The sequence below is a fragment of the Amblyraja radiata genome, chromosome 30 (assembly GCF_010909765.2).
Source record: "Amblyraja radiata isolate CabotCenter1 chromosome 30, sAmbRad1.1.pri, whole genome shotgun sequence".
Classification (NCBI taxonomy): Eukaryota; Metazoa; Chordata; class Chondrichthyes; order Rajiformes; family Rajidae; genus Amblyraja; species Amblyraja radiata.
Window position 1 is genome coordinate 17,853,660 of NC_045985.1, and position 7,030 is coordinate 17,860,689.

Consider the following 7,030-nt stretch of genomic DNA (forward strand, 5'->3'; position numbering starts at 1 on the left):
TTTTCTGACTAATTTGTACGCATCATCCTTCGCTTTGATACTATCCCTGATTTCCCTTGTTATCCACGGATGCACTACCTTCCCTGATTTATTCTTTTGCCAAACTGGGATGAACAATTTTTGTAGTTCATCCATGCAGTCTTTAAATGTCTTCCATTGCATATCCACCGTCAACCCTTTTAGAATTAATTGCCAGTCAATCTTGGCCAATTCACGTCTCATACCCTCAAAGTTACCTTTCTTTAAGTTCAGAACCATTGTTTCTGAATTAACAATGTCACTCTCCATCCTAATGAAGAACTCAACCATATTATGGTCACTCTTGCCCAAGGGGGCACGTACAACAAGACTGCTAACTAACCCTTCCTCATTACTCAATACCCAGTCTAAAATAGCCTGCTCTCTCGTTGGTTCCTCTACATGTTGATTTAGATAACTATCCCGCATACATTCCAAAAAATCCTCTTCCTCAGCACCCCTGCCAATTTGATTCACCCAATCTATATGTAGATTGAAGTCACCCAATATAGCGGTTTTGCCTTTGTCGCACGCATTTCTAATTTCCTGTTTGATACCATCTCCAACTTCACTACTACTGTTAGGTGGCCTGTACACAACACCCACCAGCGTTTTCTGCCCCTTAGTGTTTCGCAGCTCTACCCATACCGATTCCACATCCTGCAAACTAATGTCCTTCCTTTCCATTGCGTTAATCTCCTCTCTAATCAGCAACGCTACCCCACCTCCTTTTCCTTTCTCTCTATCCCTCCTGAATATTGAATATCCCTGGATGTTCAGCTCCCAGCCTTGGTCACCCTGGAGCCATGTCTCCGTGATCCCAACTATATCATAGTCATTAATAGCTATCTGCACATTCAACTCATCCACCTTATTACGAATGCTCCTTGCATTGAGACACAAAGCCTTCAGGCTTGTTTTTTACAACACTCTTACCCCTTATACAATTTTGTTGAAAAGTGGCCCTTTTTGATTTTTGCCCTGGATTTTCCGGCCTGCCACTTTTACTTTTCACCTTGCTACCTATTGCTTCTACCCTCATTTTACACCCCTCTGTCTCTACGCTCACACATTTAAGAAATCCTTTCCCTTTAACTCCATCCTCCACTAGCCCATTTGACACCCCACCCCCCTTATTCAGTTTAAAACCACCCGTGTAGCAGTGGCAAACCTGCCTGCCAGAATGCTGGTCCCACACCTGTTAAGATGTAATCCGTCCCTTTTGTACAGTTCCCCCTTACCCCAAAACAGATCCCAGTGATCTAAGAATCTAAATCCCTGCCCCGTGCACCAGTTCCTCAGCCACACGTTCAGGTCCCGTATCTCCCTGTTCCTGCTCTCGCCAGCACGAGGAACTGGAAGCAAACCGGAGATAACAACCCTGGAGGTCCTGCTTTTCAGCATTTTTCCGAGCTCTCTAAAGTCACGCTGCAGAATATTCATCCCCTTCTTTCCGACATCGTTTGTGCCGACATGCACTACCACTTCCGGATGTTCACCTTCGCCCTTGAGGATTTTCTGCACTCTGTCCGTGACATCCTGGATCCTGGCACCAGGAAGGCAGCACACCATCCTCGCATCCCGTCTGTTGCCGCAGAAAACCCCTGTCCGTACCTCTCACAATGGAGTCTCCTACTACAATGGCGTTGCCTGCCTTAGGCCTTTTTGGTTTTGGCTCAACAGCCCTATTCGCATCACAAGCCAGTCCGCCGCCCAGTGTAAACACCTCTTCTGTCCCGACAGCTTCTAAGTGGGCGAACCTGTTCACAAGAGGTACAGCACCCGGGGACGTTGGCATTCCATGCTTCCCTCCCGTTCTCACTGTCTCCCACCTTCTCTCTTCCAGTACCTTAGGTGTAACAATCGTACTGTAGGACTTGTCGAGGAATGACTCCGTTTCTCGGACAACCCGGAGGTCATCCACTTGCTTCTCCAGTTCCCCAACACGGCCCTTCAGGAGCTCTACCTGGATGCACTTTTCGCATTTGTAGCAGCCAGAGGCACCAGTGGTGTCCTTGACCTCCCACATACTGCAAGCATCACACTGAATCAGCTTGCCTGACATCTCCTTCTTTCGTCTCTCCCTCTGCAGTGTTTTGCGTAGTCTCCTCTCCGAAGACTCTCGAGCCAAAGACTGAAGGGTTGGCCTGCACTGTGCTGCTTGAACTGAATGTTGCGCTCATTCCGGAAGTCCCGCTCAGGGGAGAGGCCGCACTCAACCGCATCAGTAGATTCAAGAGAGTGTTACTGTCATATATATGTTGTGTGTGATAGATGGTGTGAGTGTGTGTGTGAGAGATGGTGTGTGTGAGAGATGGTGTGTGTATGAGATGGTGGGTGTGTGTGTGTGTGTGAGATGGAAGGTGTGTATGTGAATGTGTGTGAGATGGAGTGTGTGTGTGTCTGTGTGTGCGAGATAGAGTGTGTGTGTGTGTGTGTGATGGAGGGTGTGTGTGAGTCCACCAGCCGTGAATGAGTCGGCTGGTGGGCTGGCAGTTGACGTGCTCATGGCTAAAGGGCTGGCAGTTGACGTGCTCATGGCTAGTGGGCTGGCAGTTGACTCGCTCACGGCTGGTGGGCTCACACACCAGGAAGGTCTTAAAGCCCTCTGTTTTTTCCTCGACTGCAGAACCATGCAACTTCCCTCTACTAACACTCTCCTCCACCTAGCAGAGCTCGTCCTCACCCTGAACAACTTCTCTTTTGACTCCTCCCATTTCCTCCAAATCAAAGGCATAACTATGGGCACTAGCTTAGCCAGCTTCTTTGTAGAGTACGTTGAACAATCCCCGCTCCAGGCTAACACAGACCCTATCCCCAAACACTATCTCTGTTACATTGACGACTGCATCAGTGCTACCTCCTGAACCTACGCAGAACTCATGGACGTCATCAACCTCACCACCAGTTTTCGCCCTGCACTCAAATTCACTTGGACCATCTCCGACACCACCCTCCTCTTCCTTGATCTCACTGGAGGTAGACTATCAACAGACTTCTATTACAAACCCACCGACTCCCTCAACTATCTCGACTACACTTCCTCCCATCCTACTTCTTGCAAAGACTATTCCATACTCTCAATTCCTCCGTCATTGCCGCATCTGCACCCAAAATGTCCTCATTCTTTGGGGAATGGGGGTTCCGCTCTTCCATCATAGATGAGGCCCTCACACATGTCTCCTCAGCTCCGCCCTTGCTCCTCCTCATCCATAGCTGTCACCCCATCAGCCGTCGCATACCAAATATAATCCACCGACATTTTTGCCATCTCCAACGGGATCACACCACTAGTCACATCTTCCCATCTCCACCCCTTTCCGCCTTCCACAGAGACCAATCCCTCTGCAACTTGCTGGTTAGCTTCAAGTAACCCTTGCATTCCCTCTCTGACCCCTTCCCTCAAGTCACACCAGCTTTCATTCTCATCTAGCTGCAGCTAACAATCGCTTGTTTCCTTTATCAGTATTACTTTTTGCATATCTTTAATTCATTTGTTGTATATTTCTCGACATCATCATCTATATCTCTCGTTTCTCTTTTCCGTGACTTTCAGTCTGAAGAAGTGTCTCGACCCGAAACGTCACCCATTCCTTCTCTACATTTTGTGTCTATCTTCGGTGTAGATGGTTTATGATCTCCTCCCCTGCACGCTCTCCCTATCCTCCCTCTCCCCCGTCTCCTCCTCCCAGCTCACCTGTGCCGCTTGGGTCACCTCCTCCATTCCCGGCTGGGTCTCCGCCGCCTTTCTCCTTCCCGGCTGCTACTGCTCCGCCTCCTCCTTTATCTGGTGGGGAGGGAGATGGTGTTATACGCACACGCTCGGGTCGGGTTGTCAAACCTCCTGTCCGTTACGGTGATTTCGTTTAACTTTGCATGTGTTGTATAATCACACTGCCACTGTTATAACTTCAAATTTAAATTTCTAAGGGAAAGGATGTAGATGGTTTATGCATGCAACCTATAATGTAGCTACCTCAACACCACTAACCACGCCTAGTCATCTCAGTGTGATTTCTTCCCCTTGCTCCTCCCTTGGTTCCAGTACGCCTGAAGACTACAGGCTGTCAGTACTGGGACGTGTTTAACATGGCCTGTATTAAAGACTTAGTAAAGATTACAGTGTGTCAGACTTAACTCCTTTACATTCGGTTTGAACCAGCATGTGCAGTTCCTTCCTGCACAAAGATAGCCCGAGGGTCTCCTATGAGGTAGATAGTTGTTCAGGGTTGCTCTCTAGTTATGTTAGGATGGTTCAGTTGGCTTGGCTGATCATGTGTCACAATGTTCCTCTGCTATTTCCCATAATGTTGGCACATTAACAAGTGACGCAGGCAGAGTCTGAGGTCACATTGGTATTGGTTTATTATTGCCACGAACACAGGTAGAATGAAAAACCTTTAAGGCATATCATACCATACACGATTACAACAGGGGGTATAAAAGAAAAAATAAACAGAGTGAATAGTATAGTGAACAATTTCAGCATATATAGGATTTTGGAAGATGACACTACCAAGGGAGAATTGGCTTTCAAATTTACCATATCTCAGGTTGAAGAAGTATCGCAACCCAAAATCACGATCCATGTTCTCCAGAGATGCTGCCTAGCCAGCTGGGCTACTCCAGCATTTTGTGTTTAAGGAAATTGAGAGAGTGCCAGAAGATGTCATTGGCAAGTCAGATTGAATAGGATCCCAAGGTTCTTTTATACATATATTAGAATTGAGGATAACTAAATGGAAAGTAGGACCATTCAAGAATAAAGGAGATATTTATACTTGGGCATCTGTAAGTGAGGTACGAAACAAGTATTTTGGATTAATATTCACCAAATAAGAGATAGAATCAGTGTGGGTTATAGTAATATGCTCACACATTTTGAAATGAAGACAGTGGCAATGTTTGGTCTCTTGAAGATCATAAAGAGGGAAGGTCCCCAAGCTTGGTGGGATCTATCCCAGATTATTGAGCAAGGCAAGAAAAGGGATTGCTCGGGCCTTGAAGAAGATCTTACTATCCTCTCCAACCACAGGTGAATTCCTGGAATATTATACAGTAACCAAAGTTGTTCTTGCTGTTTAAGAAGGGAAAGAACAATAACCCAAGAAATAGCCAGGAGAGCTTCACATCAGTGATTGGGAAACTATTGCAGAAGGATTCTCACAGATGTATTAGCAGATGTAAGAGAATGGGCTAATTAGGGTCAGTCAGCATGGTTTTGTCCTTGGCTGGTCATGTTTTTTCACTGCGGGCCGGGATGTTCCACGTCCCCAATGGTGGGGCTCAAAGTCAGTCTCGAGCAAGGCCCCCAGCTCCATGATGTTAGGCCGCCAGCTCCATGATGTTAGGCCGCAGAGCGACGGGAGATACGAACCGGAAAACAATCGTATCTCTGGCAAGGTAACAGATTGAAAAAAGTTTCCCCCGCCCACCCCCCACATAAAACAAACCAGAGAACATTAACACATACTTTTTAAAACACAATAAAAATAACAAAAAAGACGAAAAGACAGACAGACTGTTGGCGAGGCTGCCATCGCGGCGCCACCCAGTGCATAATATCATAATCGATCAGCCACACGGCCAAGAAGCTGTGGCCAAGAAAGCACACCAATGCCTCCACTCCCTCAGAATGCTGAGGAAGTTTAGCTTATCCCCAACAACCCTCACCAACTGTGTAGGAAAGAACTGCAGATGCTGGTTTAAATCGAAGGTAGACACAAAATGCTGGAGTAACTCAGCGGGTCAGGCAGCATCTTAAAGAAATGAATAATTCATGAGTATTTCCAAAATGTATGAAGTTGAACTACTTACCATGCAGAAATAACTCTATTATTATTTTATCTTGCCCATTAAGACGAAAGGTGTAATTGCCTTGATCTTCACGTTTTAAAGTTGTTATCTCCACACCTCCATGAACTGCATGGAATTTTAAACGGTCTTTGAATTGTTCACTTGTATACTCTGTAGTTTTATCTGGAATGTGATCCAAAATAGTGACAGAGCTTTTGTTGCCAGAGATGAAAGTCCATAATATTTCATTCTTGCTGAGATCTTCTTGGTATTCAGTTTTCAGGAAAATTGATGATCCAATTATGCCAAGCATTTTTTTTCTATCAACTGAATAAGAGAGAAAATTAAATCATTAAACTGTACAAACAGCAAAACACTAATTTTCAACTGTAATGAGAACATTGTATGTGGGCAAATATTGGTGTGATTCCAAGATGGGATTTCAGAACTTGGCCAGACACAAAAAGCTTGAGTAACTCATCATCTCTGGAGTAAAGGTATGGGTGACATTTTAGAACGAGACCCTTCTTCAAGAATGCTGCCTGACCTGCTGAGTTCCTCCAGCTTTTTGAGTTTATCTTCGGTTTAAACCAGCATCTGCAGTTTAAACCAGAGCATATATTGTTAAGAGATAAGTATACAAACTTAAAGCACACGGCATTGGGGGTTCAGTATTGATGTGGATAGAGAACTGGCTGGCAAACAGGAAGCAAAGAGTAGGAGTAAACGGGTCATTTTCACAAAGGCGGGCAGTGACTAGTGGGGTACCGCAAGGCTCAGTGCTGGGACCCCAGCTATTTACAATATATATTAATGATCTGGATGAAGGAATTGAAGGCAATATCTCCAAGTTTGCGGATGACACTAAGCTGGGGGGAAGTGTTAGCTGTGAGCTAGGAGACTGCAAGGTGACTTGGATAGGCTGGGTGAGTGGGCAAATGTTTGGCAGATGCAGTATAATGTGGATAAATGCGAGGTTGTCCATTTTGGTGGCAAAAACGGGAAGGCGGACTATTATCTAAATGGTGGCCGATTAGGAAAAGGGGAGATGCAGCGAGACCTGGGTGTCATGGTACACCAGTCATTGAAAGTAGGCATGCAGGTGCAGCAGGCAGTGAAGAAAGCGAATGGTATGTTAGATTTCATAGCAAAAGGATTTGAGTATAGGAGCAGGGAGGTTCTACTGCAGTTGTACAGGGTCTTGGTGAGACCACAC